This window comes from Staurois parvus, unplaced genomic scaffold (assembly GCF_062004578.1).
Source record: "Staurois parvus isolate SC_StPar_1 unplaced genomic scaffold, SC_StPar_1.0 ptg001188l, whole genome shotgun sequence".
Taxonomy (NCBI): Eukaryota; Metazoa; Chordata; class Amphibia; order Anura; family Ranidae; genus Staurois; species Staurois parvus.
In genome coordinates, this window is record NW_028318984.1 from 168104 (window position 1) to 182639 (window position 14536).

At 42.7% G+C, this 14536-nt stretch overlaps 1 pseudogene; it reads left to right on the top strand.

Moving 5' to 3' along the window:
* The first annotated feature begins 11822 nt into the window (after positions 1-11822).
* On the top strand, positions 11823-12828 carry LOC149438500 (uncharacterized; annotated as a pseudogene).
* Positions 12829-14536: the final 1708 nt, after the last annotated feature.

The following is a 14536-nucleotide window of genomic DNA, read 5'->3' on the forward strand; positions in this document are numbered from 1 at the left end:
TCAAAGACTGCACTGCGTTTATATAATCTCTTAGTACCTGTTGTTAACATGCAGAATAACGCTCCAAGAAGCAATCCACATCATCCTCTAATAACCATACCAGGGACTCTACCTGGTCTGCACTAAATGGTGGAAAAAAGTCATTCCTGCTTTCAGGGGTACCAGATGAAGCCAACTCTGCACAAACCTGAATCAAAGGTTGCACCTCAGAGAACTCTGTGCCCTGATCTACTAGAACATGAGCGACCCGTATACATTCTAGCAGTTGATCCCGGGTATACTACCTCAGAGTCTGATAAGCATATTCTCTGTCATCAAAACCAGCAGCGACAAATACACAACCTCATCAAGATCCATCCTTCCCAGCAACAAGCCAAGATGCTTCCCTGTGCAGCCACTTCTGGTCAGGATGGCCTTGGTGTAATGTCAGGGATGCAGGTGTGACCAGAGATGTGTGTACTGACACAGGGAAACACAGGCTTCAGATATGGTATAAATAAGACAATTTATTAAGACTAACAATACAAATAAAAACGCAGTGCACCAAACCCCAAGCTAACACAAATACATACAACAAGGTGAAACAAACCCAAACCTAAACTGATATAGATACACAGGTACATACACATATAGAGCACAACGTAGTCAGGCAGGCCGGGTCGATAACTATTGGGCAGGTAGGTACAGGAGGAGCAGGCGGAGAGAATGGTCAGGGTCACAAGCCAGGGATCAAACAGGAGAAGTCAGCAGAGGTCAGGATCAGGCAGGGTCGGCAACAATTCAGGCAGAAACAGGAATGCAGGTTACAAGGTACAGGGGCCCATGGAAAAACACACACCAAGGCACAGACTGCAGGTCTGGCCATCCCTTAAATACACCACCTGCAATCAGCCCCAGGTGATGGCTAATTGCCGAAGTGAACCTCTGGTTGTTGAGAGCACCTGCTGGCCAGCCCTGGTACTGCAGCCCACAAGGCAGGTCCCACCACTGTTGGCAAGTCTATTCCTGACACTGCTTCCCAGGGAGGTAGCATACGCCACAATCAAAAAAGAGTGTCTTGCGATCGTGTAGGCTCTCCAGAAGTTGCAAATGTACCTTTATGGGCGGCATTTCACAGTGATCACTGATCACAATCCTCTGAGCTGGTTAAATCGTGTTGCTGGGGAGAATGGCAAACTACTTCGGTGGAGCCTAATTTCACCATACAGCATATGAAGGGCAGCACCCATGGCAATGCTGATGGGTTATCGAGACAGGTCGAGCCAGCGGTAGTTGGTTGCATCAGGAGGAAAATTGCAGTTCCCTCCCATGCAACCACCTGAGGGGGGAGGTGTAGCAATTGTACGTACAAATATGGACGCGAACATCCATTTTGCTAAAGATCCTCCATCTTGTGTCATTCTCACTCCAAATCACTCCCCCCTCCCTTTTTGTTGTATGGAAAGTGGTCTGTGTATGTGCTGAGTTCTGGAGGGCACAGGGCACAGCTGGATACGCTTCATGGTTATAAACCCAATTAGCTGGTTCCATGTAGTCTGCCAGACTCTTGCTCTGGCTGGATCGTAAAGCTATAAACCCGTCAGTCACTGAACTTGAAAAGCATTCCGAAATAGCAGTAAAACATACATCTCATTTGGAACCCACTTTTCATATAATTTCATAACTTCTCGCAGAAAATACATACAATGAAACAAAGCATATATTCAGATAGGTCACTTTAATACGAGTCACCTGATACCTCACACCCCTAGATTACGTCTACCAGAGAGCAGAAAGCAATATCTCCTTTACCGTCCCGAGCAGATATGTCATATCTGGTGTCTGGACGTTCAGAATATAATTCTGCATATTAACCTGTCAGTGGCTAGGCTGCTGCATGCACCTATGGAAGGTTATTGACCATGATATAAACTGCGAGGGATTTGGTCATAGCCTGAGTTCCCCGCCTAAACACCCCTCCCCAAATGAGGCCATTGGTTCTCTGCTTTAAGGAGACACCCTGCTGGGTTCCTAGAAAAAGGCTGTTATGCCTGGGGAAAAAGATGAAGAGATCTCCCTTTTAACATCAGGAACCAACTTTGGGAGAAATGGTACCCTTTTGTTCAGGACACTGGAACGCAGCTTAAACCAGGACTTCTGCAAGTATTCTACCTTCTTAAACTTCGTTCTTTATCTCTCTGCTGTGTTATTGCTCTCTGTATTTATATATATATATATATATATATATATATATATATATATATAGGCTACATCTTTTTCTGTAAATATTTTTATTGCACCATTTTGACCTTTTTGGTAATATATCCTATTTTCTGAAAAGTGTTGAAGTGTTTCTAAAGCTCTTTAATGCAAACTAAGAATCCCTGTCTCTGAAGAGCGCTACTGTGTGTTTTAAACTTCTACATACATCTGCCTGCGGTGACAGTGTGTATACAGACGCTTATTCAAACATCATAGTGTTACTGCTAAGATTGGTGAGTTTCCTCCTTCTCTGTACAAAAAGGCGGTGGTGGCAGTGTGAAGGGTTAATTGCGTAATTAACCTGACCCACTAACAATCGCTCTCAGGCTGCGGCACATAGATTGTGGTCCAGTGAGCTGGAAAATCTTTGTTCAGGTTGCAGTTGAGTGTGGCATTGTTACGCACGTGACAGCGAGGTTTTAGATTGGCTAGTCCTTCGGTCACAAGGTGGTGAGAAGGGCTGGGAGTCTGACGCCGCGCCCATCACAACAACCGCTGGCAAGGATCTTGTGATTCTTGTCGGTGGTTGCTCCTGGCCTTTGTAAGTTGACCAAGTGAATGTAGCCTAAAGCAGAATTAATTACTCCATACTTACCTGTCCAACAGTCCTGCGCCGGCATCAACATCTTCTTCTGAGCGCTGGGGACGATATCACTTCTGCCCATGTGCAGCTCAGTTTCCAGTGCTGGAGGAGACGGCGAGCAGGCAGGTAGGAGCACTACATTGCAGAAGAGTGTAGTGCCAACCCTGAAGGAGCGACTTGATAACTTTGGGTTCTCTGTTCTGTGCTCAACTCTAAGAAGACCCTTCTTACACACCTGGTTAACTAAAAAACCTGGCTGACAGTTACTACCAGTAAATAGACACTCACCTGTTTAGTGGTAAATGCTCTTAAGAAAAAATAACAATGCTGATAGAAAAAATGACAAGTTGAACATAAGTGAGCACACAGCTGATTGATTATAACATAGTCTGCTATACAGAGAAATACAGTAACAATATCAAACTGGAAAAAAATCTGATTTTATACCCTTAACTAGGATCAGGAGGGTAGGTTAGTAAATCAGCAATAACAATATTAGTAAACGTTAAATGCAGTATAAATGATCATAACCCTACACTAGGTTAGAGTGCACTGTAAGAGATTGGCTGGGATGCAGTGTCTCTTAAGAGGAACCTCTTTGCCAAAAAAAAAACAAGGCTTAAGGGCAGCAACTAGGGGCAGTCTTTAGTCCTGACTCTTCAGCCTGCTAAATGTTAGGGCCAGGGGGGGGGGCGTGGCTTGGCGCATGGAGAGCTAGGCAGCGGTACTGCACAGCTCCCGGCCCGGACCTCCTTTACTGGCTTCTTCTTCCCTCACAGGATCTCTTCAGCCCTTCTCATGGGCAAGAAACAGCACCAGACCCCCCGGGGAGCAACTGGGGGCCGGTCCAGCGGCGAAATAGGCCGGTTCCTGGCACAATCCACGGCCGAGGCCTCGGGCGCCCCGGCCTCCAAGATGACGCCAGCACCGCTCTCCTCCTCATCCCCCCTGGACATGGAACTGCCAGATGACAAGCAGGTAAGCCCTCAGGCTTTCTTTCTCCTCCTAGGGATCCTATACTGCGACCACAGGACACACAGGGGTCCTGCAGCCCTTCTCCGGCATCTCTCTGTTCTGAGGATGGCTGGGATCTTCAGTCCCACATGCGGTCCTTACACACTGACATCAAATCTCTCCCTACAAAGACAGATTTTGAGCAATGTGTGAAACGTATTGAAAGTACATACAAACAGGAAATTTCTGCTCTTAAAACAAGATGTTTGTAAGCGCATGGAACAGATTGAAAATACCGCTGGCTGCCTAAATTACGACTTACAAACCCACGAAGACACCCTTACCTCCCATACGGTTCTTATACAACAGCTCATGTACCGACAAGATGACATTGAGAACAGAAACCGCCGTAACAATATTCGGATTAGGGGCATCCCAGAATCCATTGAATCTAAAGATTTAGCGCTATCTTCAATCAACTCCTACAGCAACTTAACCATTATCCGCCCGGCCAATGGCCGTTTGGCGGCTTCAAAAGTGCATCGGCATTCCGGGTGCACGCCATTTGGCGTGCACCCGCACATGCGCAGTTTGCGGTAATGCAGAGCCTCGCAGCGGCGTGATCTGTCACCCGCCGTGTACCTCGGACACGGCCGATGACAGATCTGAGTACCGGCCCCCGTTGCTGGTACCATGTGACCTGCTGTGACCAATCACAGCAGGTCACATGACAGTTTTATACAATGGATGGCTTCATTCATGCCATCCATTGTATACTAGTGCCTAGCTGTGAATGGTCACAGCTAATCACATGCACGTCATGTGATTAGCTGTGACCAAATCACAGCTAAGCAAAAAAAAAAAAACCTGAATGAATCGATTTCATTCAGGTAAATGCTTGCTTATAGCAAAGTAATTCTTTGCTATAAGCAAATTGTGTAAAAAAAAAAAAAAAAAATACTGTTAACTTCCCCAAAGTAGTACAATGTTACTATGGTAACATTGTACTACTTTGGTCATAGTAAAATCTTAAAAAAAAATAAAAAAATATAATAAAAAATTAAAAATAATAAAAAAATTAAAAAAAATATATATTTTTTTTTCATACTGTCACCAGTCAGTGTCCCTGTTCACCACCATGCCAGTTATATGATGACGCTGTACTGCACTGGTGACAGTATGTAAAAAAAAAATAGTGAAAATAATTTTTTTAATTTTTTAATTTTTCGAAAAATTATGACAAAAAAATACAACTTCAAAAAACTCGCCATTCCTCTTATGAAGTACGTCTACTCTGCAAAAAGGGGTCATTTGGGGGATATCTGTACTGTTCTGACATTCTTGGACCTCAAGAAATTAGATTGGCAGTCAGTACTTCAGGATTGATCAATTTTCAGATCTATACCATAGTTTGTAAACGCTATAACTTTCCTACAGACTAAATAATACATCCTAATTTGGGTTTTTTTCACCAAAGACATGTAGCAGAATACATCTCGGCCTAAATTTATGAAGAACAATTATTTATTTGTAAACTTTTATAACAGAAACAAAGAAAAACGTGCTTTTTTTCAAACTTTTTTGGACTTTTTTTGTTAATTTAGCAAAAAATAAAAACCCCAGCGGTGATTAAATACCACCAAAAGAAAGCTCTAGTTGTGTGAAGAAAATGATAAAATTTTAGTTTGGGTACAATGTTGTATGACCGCGCAATTGTCATTCAAAGTGTGAGAGCGCTGAAACGTGAAAAATGGCCTGGGCAGGAAGGTGTAAAATTGCACGGTATTGAAACGGTTAAAGACACCTATATAGAGTTGGATCGTGTACATCGCACGCTGGGCCCCAGGAATCCTGATCCATCTTTTGTCCGTGACACTTTGTGCAGGGTTCACTACTTCAAGGTCAAAGACGCCATTATGCGTGCAGCCAGCTTGCAGGATACCATTCTATTCAACGAAGTGCCAGCGATGCTCCTCCCTGACCTCTCCCGCCAGACTCTGGCCATGCGCAGGGCTCTGCGCCCTCTCATACAGATGTTACAGGAAAGGCATATTCGCTATCAATGGCGATTCCCGTTTCAACTTCAAGCTTCACAGCATGGTAAATCCGCTCAATTCCGCACTCTTGGAAACTTGCCCACATTTCTCGGTGTGTTCGAGTTGCCTCAGGTGTCCCTCCTGGACTGGCCCTTCCAGCTCCCGACCCCATGCCTCCCATTTCCCTCTTCCTGGCAGCGGTCCGATTGAAGGAAGAAGAAGCGTTCCAGGTCCTCTTTCCAGAAGATCCCAGAGGGATGATCCACTTTCCACGTAATTTGGGACGTTTTACCCTTCTTCCTATTTTTACGGGTTATTTGCCTTCTCTTGGTTACTCCTCTTGGTTTTGTGACTTATATTTGTGCCTGTTGCCTTTCGGGCCCTGGGGCTATGGCTTGGGGTTAGTTCCTAGGTGACACTGCCGTCGCTTGCCATGGTGGGCTGGGGTGCCTCCGGCTATGGTCTCAGGGGCCTTGGGCCCTCCCACCATTTACCTCATCTACACCGGGTTATGTTTATATTTATTTGTCGGGGGAGGAGTCTCATTTTCTCATGCCTGTTTGAGGGTTCATTGAATATGTTTTACGAGGGGGGTTGTCCTAGTCTGAGGGGAACCTTCGTCGAAGTTATTATTTGCCTGTGGGAGGCCTGGGTCGGATCGGTTACATGCGCCTTTGACGTTCCCCACCTAGGTCTTCAGTGTACTGTGTTGTATCACACTGTATGTTTTTTGGACAGCTTGTCTGTCTATTAGTTTTTTCTTCTTCTTTTCATACTTTTTCTGCTCTTCCTTTCTTCGTTTTTTATCCTTTTCTCACTGAAGGGGGTTTTGTTTTTTTTTCTTCTCTCTTTTTCTCAGGGGTCGGGGGAGGTTTTGCGAAGCGCTGTCGGTGACGTGTTTTTTTCCTATTTGATCCACTACAAATGAATATGACTCCAATTACATTTTCCTCTATTAATTGTAGGGGCTTTAACACTCCGGAGAAGCGGGGCCAGATGCTCTATCATTTCCATAAACATGGATCGCAGATATTGCTCCTTCAGGAGACTCATTTTCGCTCTGATGGTATACCAGTCCACCACAATCGTTATTATACTCAATGGTATCATAGTACTAATCCGCCGGCCAGGTCTAGGGGGGTGTTGGTGGCTGTCCATCATACCTTTGGCCCAGAGGTTTTGGACTCACTAATATACCCAGCTGGGCACTACCTCTTCCTCAAATTGAAGTTCCAAGATTTTGTTTTCACAGTGGCGAACGTATACGCTCCCAGTCAAGATCAGGCTCCATTTCTTGCAACGGTCCTCTCTAAGCTGTCCAATTTTGGGGGTCCCTGTTTCATTGTTGGAGGGGACTTCAACATAGCTCTCTCTCCAGACCTGGACACTTCCATGGGTAAATCTTCTCTCCCTTCATCAGTCTTATCCCTTATTAAGTCTCGCCTACATGAATTACATTTAGTGGACGTTTGGCAAATCCAACACCCTTCGGAGTGAGACTATAGTTATTATTCTGCAGCTCACGCGTCATACAGTCATATTGACTATTTCTTTGTGTCACAGTCTTTCCTAGATTGCCCGACTTCTTCCTCTATCGGTCATTTCCTATGGTCTGACCATGCCCCAATACATCTTTCGATTCAGGACCGACCATCATCTCTGCGCCACTTTTCTTGGCGTTTGAATGATACTCTGCTCAAGGATTCTTTGTGTGTCACGAAGGTCGTGCAGACTATTCAACATTTTGTTCTTGATCACTCATCGGTCATTACCGGACCTCTCAATCAATGGAAGACTCTTAAATGTCTTCTTAGAGGGGTTCTTATTAAACATGGCTCTCATTTAAAAAAGGCTCAAACGATGGAGATTCATCGCTTGTTCTCACTCATTGCACGCCTGGAATCTTCTCACAAAAGCACGTTGGACCCGAGGATTGCTGTGGACTTAACTAATGCTCGCAGAGATTTACTCCAACTTTTAGATTCTTCCTCTCTTGTTGCATGAGAAAAAGCACGCAGCACTCACTACTCCCTAGCAAATAAATGTGGGCAACACCTGGCACATGTACTCCACCCCCACCCATCCAGCACATCAAGACGCTTGACAATACTAAACTCTATCATAATCAAGGAATTTCATCCGCGTTCAAGCGTTACTATTCTCGACTCTATAATCTATCCTCTGTGCATCCTGATGCTCCTCTCGCTTTTTCTCTTACGGCTATGTCCCAATACATTACAGAGACGGCACTGCCTGTCCTAGATGCTCAGGATGCATTGGATCTGGAGGAGCCCTTCTCGACTATGGAAGTCCTTGGGACGATCAAGGTCCTGAAAACTGGTAAGTGCCCAGGCCCGGAAGGGATTAACCCCTCGCTTTTACAAAACGTTTGCTGCCCCACTGGCCACACTTTTGGCCCAAGCTTTTAATATCATCGACGATCTGAATGTGCCTTCTTCAGCCAACATTTCGGTTATCCTGAAACCAGATAAAGACCCTTCTCTTTGCCGTAGCTACCGCCCAATTTCTCTACTTAATCTAAATGTTAAGCTTTTTGCTAAGCTTTTGGCGAACCACCTATCCCCTTTTTTACCAACCTTGGTTCATTGTGATCAGGTTGGTTTTGTCCCAGGTCGTGAAGCTAGGGATAATACTTCTAAAACTATCCATCTTATCTCTTATATCAAACAACATGGCTAAAAGGCTTCCCTCCTTTCATTTGACACTGAGAAAGCGTTCGATCGCATGGTTTGGCGTTTTCTACATCTTACCTTAGAACAGATAGGTTTGGACTCGCAGTTCCTCGCTCGGCTTATGTCCCTCTATTCTCGCCCCTCGGCGTCTGTCCTGGTGAACGGTACGGTCTCTTCATCCTTCCCCATTTTGAATGGGACTAGACAGGGTTGCCCTCTCTCACCTCTTCTTTTTGTTTTGGTAATGAAACATCTTGCTAGAGCCATACAAGCAAATGACTCAATTTTGGGCATCCACACTCCCTCTGTGCATCACAAACTGTCTTTATACGCAGATGACCTTTTAGTATACGTCCAACAACCATTTATTTCTCTCCCCAGTCTTTTTCATGAATTCCGCAGATTCGGTCTCTTCAGTAACTTCAAACTTAATATCTCTAAAACTGAGGCCTTGAATGTATCGTTACCTGCCCATGTGTTGGCGAACTTACGCTCCAATTTCTCTTTTCAATGGCGTTTAAAGGCTATTAAGTATCTAGGGATTAGGATTCCTGCTGACCTTGCGGCTCTGTATTCCCTTTATTACTTACCCTTGCTTTCTCGCATCCAAAAAGATCTGGCTTCCAGGGGTGCTTCGGCTCTGCCCTGGTTCGGCCGCATCAACACACTCAAAATGGATACCTTACCAAAGTTACTATATGTTTTCCAGACTGTGCCGATTACTGTCCCTAAGAGTTTCTTCCTTTCTCTATGTTCCCTTTCAATTAGATTTATTTGGCACCAAGGTTTCTCACGGTTAAAATATAGGATACTTACTTACCCAAAATCTGGAGGCGGAGTGGGTTTACCAGACTTTGAACTATATCATAGAGCCACATTGCTAGCCCGCATGCTTGACTGGTTTCCCAGGCCCTTCCATAAAGCCTCTTGTATGATTGAACAAGATTTGTCTCCAGTTGACCTCCGGGCTTTGCCATGGGGTAATAGTCGGGACCATCGGCGTTTTCTCTGCCTGTCCCCGTTGACTGTGGCTGTGCTGCGATTGTGGTATCAACGGGGCATTGTTGCTCTCTTATCATCTGATCCCTCTCCATTATCATCCCTATTTGACAAGCCTGCTCTTCCTCAGGGTTGGGCTCTTTTGCCATCGGTCCCTTTACGCGCACCTTATGGCCCGTAGCTTGAGACTTTATTTGCCCTCAAATGGGTCTTCCACTCCTTCTGGGCGGACATGGGGATTGGTTGACCACTTGCAAACACCTACACTCTTCCTGCGACACTCATCGTCCACTTACTGAGTTTGAGCGGCTGTGCTCCCTCTCCACTCTGCCTAGACATGTCCTAGCCTCCCTATATAAAGTATTGCACAATGCTCGTCATTCTAATCTCCCTCCCTACACCAAGGCGTGGGCTCGAGATCTAGGTAAAGACATCTCGGCTGCAGACTGGTCCACGTCATTCCACTTCACTCATAAATTGTCTATTTCTTGTTGTTCACAAGAAAAGAACTTTAAGCTCCTTTCTCGATGGTACAGGGACCCCCTCTCCCTACACAAAATATTTCCTTCTACATCTAATCTATGCTGGCGCTGTACTAAAGCTGTTGGTACACAGCTCCATATCTGGTGGGATTGCGACCTAATACAACCCTTCTGGCGACAGGTCTTTGCTATATATGACAAGATCTATGGTGAGTCCTTGGCCCCCTTGCCGAAAATTGCTCTCCTCTCTATATTATCCGGCTCGCTGGCTGCGCAGAAGAAAAATTTGCTGCGCCTCTTTCTATTCGCAGCCCGCCAATTGATACCTCTCTTTTCGAAGTCGACTGCTCACCCGCCTCTTCCACTGTGGGTCTTTGTACTTAATGATACCATGCGTATGGAGGAAATGCTGGCATTTGCCAATGATACCTATAATAAACATAAGTTGCTGTGGTCAGTCTGGCTCCGTTTCTCCTCCTCTTCATCTCTCCGAGATTTGTGTTCCCCTGTCGTGCCTTAATGAAGTTGAACCCTACTCCCCCGAGTCTTGTTCATTCTAGCATGTTCATCGGTGTGGCCCTGCGGTCCGTATTGGGGTGCGACAGGAGGGATCATTCTGATGGGATACTGATGGATGATCACCTTGTCTCCACTTATTGCTGTACCCATCTCCCGACCCTCTTCCTTTTCTTTCCTCTATTCCTTCAATACCTACATCTGTTGTCTCCCCTCCCCCTTTTCCTTTTTCCTCCCTGTTTTTTTTTTCTCTCTTCTCTCCTTTTCTCTTCTTCCTCTCTGTCTGGGTGTATTCTCTTGGTTTTATGGAATTATCTCATTCTTGTTCAATATCGCCTGTCTGGGGATGCCCCCCTTGTATCTATGTTTGGATTCATCTTCCTTCATCCCCATGGATCATACTCATACCTATGCTGTTGTTTTTTGCCTATTCCATTGTCGATGTTATTATTATCTTGCTATATATTGTTTAATTTGTTACAAAATCTAATAAAGACAAATTTGCCTTTAAATCTTAGGGCCAGTTGGCACACGTTAAGTCAGTGAAGCCTGCAGGCAGTATTATTGCTGTGAGGTAGCTGGTCAGTCAGGGTGGATAAAAATCAATTTAAAATAAAAATCAGACTTTGTTTAAATGTATTTACATTTTTTTATTTTTATCAAATTTATTTTATTAAAATGCTTTTGGAGTAAAAATCTATCTCAATATAGTTTCGATTTAAGATACATTAACAATTTAGTTTATTCAGCATGAAATGGAACTTAGTTATGTAGCTCGAGGCTCAGGGGAGGACTGACAGCTCATGGGGCCCCCGGGCAATAGGGGATCATGGGGCCCCTGTGTCCTTGACCACACTCAAAGCACACCCAAAAAAGCCTATAAAAAGGTACCAGGGGCATTTCATGGGGCCCCCTACTGATCCTGGGCCCTTGGGCAGTGCCCGAGTGCTCTAATGGTCAGTCCACCCCTGTCGAGGCTGTATATTCTGCAATATGTACATTTTTGGTAAACTCATTCAATGAATTCAAGCAATGCAAGCTGAGATAACTTGCACTGCATTGATGCATTCACACAATTTCACAGTAACCATGAGATAAAACAAAGTTCAGGAATATTCCTTTATCCCATTATTTTGCAAATCTATGTACACTGCAAAGTGTATGATTGTTTGAAGAGAAGTGCATCTGTATCAGGATCTTAAGTGTGAGGAGGAAGGGCAAGCAGTAAAAATGAAAGTGAAACCTTCTAAACAGCTTATAAAGCTTTGGATCTTTCTGCGCATAGCTTGAAGTACTTTATTCCTCCCTTGAAGAGCAAAATGGCAGCAGGAGCAGGCTGTAAAAGAGACCCAGTTTTGGAATATTTTAATGAAGTTCCTCTACTAATGGGTAAAGCAGGTATACATGCAAAAAGCAAGCAATGCAGCAAAGAGATGCGAGTCCTAGTGGCCCAAATGAAACATTAGAAGTGCTATTGGGATGAAAGGACCATGTTTGAAGAGGCAGGACGTTCAGGTTGGTAAGCTGTTTTTATTTCACCATAATGTTTAGACTGCCATGCGGTATTGTTATGCTAAAGCGATAATATACAGTATATCTGCTATTGTTACTGCATGGCACTGCATTTTTATACAGTTCCCAAAAAAAGAAATAATGAGTTGAAATATGCAAATATTCCTTTTTAGGTTGTACTGTGTGTGAATACAATGAGAAATTCACAATGAACATACATGGTTTAAATAATAAAATAACAGCATTGACTTTTTTGTTTAGGTGAAACCACCATCAACATAAAAGATTCGGAAACTATCCACTTTCTAAATTGCCATCCTCTTCTACAGTTTCAGAGTTATCTCTCCAGGATTGTGCATCAGTCATATCATTTACACAAATCCAGAATATATCACCTAAAAGAAAGAAACCATCTGGAACCACCATGGATATGTTTGTGGTAAAAACCAGCAGATTGGAAAAAAAGTTAATTGAGGAAAAAATTGTTCAGTTTGTTTATGCAACAAACTCTTCTTTCCATCTGCTTGAAAACCCACACTTTGTTAATACAATTCAGTCACTGAGACCAAGATACAGTCCACCAAGTAGATTAGATGTTGCAGGGAAACAAATAAAGGATACAATGAAGAAATTGTGCAATGTGCAACAAGTCTAGAAGGTCATTGTTAACTTAAGTCTTGATGGGTGGAGTAATGTTCACAATGATCCTATTGTATGTGCTTGTGTAACAACAGAAGAAGGGAATGTATTCCTTGCAGAAACAATTGATACTTCAGGAAAGACACACACAGCAGCATACTTAGAAGAAGTAGCAGCAAAAGTTATCATAACATGCCAAAATAAATTCAAATGTCATGTACGCAGTTTGGTCACAGACAATGCTGCAAATGTGTACAAAATGAGAAGAAATTTAGAACATGAAGAAACTACCAAGCTAATAACGTATGGTTGTAGCACTCATTTGATGCACCTCCTAGCCAAAGATTTCAGTGTCCAAGAAAAAAAGAGCAGTGTTGTTGAAATTGTTAAATACTTCCATAACAATCATTTTGCAGCATCAACTCTGAAAATAATGGGTGGAATCAAGCTAACGCTCCCACAAGATGTTAGATGGAACTCTATAATGGACTGTTTTGAACAATATATAAAACACTGGCCTATTCTGATGACCGTTTGTGAGCAAAATCAAGAAAAAATAGAATGCACTATCAAAGCCAAAATCCTGAACATTGGGCTTAAGAGAAATGTTAAACATATGCTGAGCATCCTGAAACCCATTTCTGAAGCTTTATCGCCACCATTATTAGTATAAAAAAAATACCTAAAAATCCCAGTATCTTTCCCGCCATTTGTAAACGCTATAACTTTCACGTAAACCAATTAATTTACACGTATTGGGTTTTTTTCTTTTAGAAAAGACATGTCGCAGAATGCATTTTGGCAGAAATTTATGACTAAATTTGATTTTTGCATTTTTTTTACTGGACATGTTTTATTGCAAAAAGTCCAAAATATTGTTTTTTTTTCTCAAAATTGTCAGCCTTTTTTTTTATAGCGCAAAAAATAAAAAACGCACAGGCAATCAAATACCACCAAAAGAAAGCTCAATTTGTGGGGAAAAAAAAGGATGTAAATTTCATTTATGTATCATATTGCATGACTGCGCAATTGTCCGTTAAACTAGTGCAGCGCTGTATAGCAGAAAAATGGCATAAATTGCAGTATTTATACCATAGTTTGTAGATGCTATAACTTCCACACAAAGCAATCAATATACACTTATTGGGATTTTTTTTTTACCAAAAACATGTAGCAGAATACATTTTGGCCTAAATTTATAACCAACTTTGAGTTTACTATATATTTTTTATAGCTGAAAGTAAAAAATATTGTTTTTCTTCAAAATTTTTGGCTTTTTTTGTTTATAGCGTGAAAAATAAAAAGCGCACAGGTGATCAAATTACACCGAAAGAAAGCTCTATTTGTGTGAAAAAAAGGACGTAAATTTCGTTTGGGTGCAGCATTGCAATTATCAGTTGAATTAGTGCAGCGCCGAGTAGCAAAAAGAGGCCTGGTCATTAAGGGGGGTAAATCCTCTGGGGGTCAAGTGGTTAACAGATTATGAACAAACAATAGAATGAAGATGAAAAATGAGTGAGCTTCAGAAGACCGTGTTTGAAGGTTTTTTTTTTCATGTGGACCCAGCTGATACATTCATTTTAAGTTCTTTTGTTTGTTTTTTCAAAGATATTTTGTTCATGTACTTCAGTTACTAAACATTGGATGTTTAAGCAAATACAAGAATATGTAATATAATGTTATTGTTTTAATTAAATAAAAGAATTAACCTATTAACCTAAAATAGTTTCTGATATCGCTGTTTTACTAACCTGACAGCTTATTATTTTAAAAAGGAAACCTTCAAATATTAAAGATTCTAACTACCAGCAAGAATGAGTCCTTACATTTAAAGAGCACCTGTCATTTTAGATCCATCATCGCAGGCCTGTTAGTGGGCAT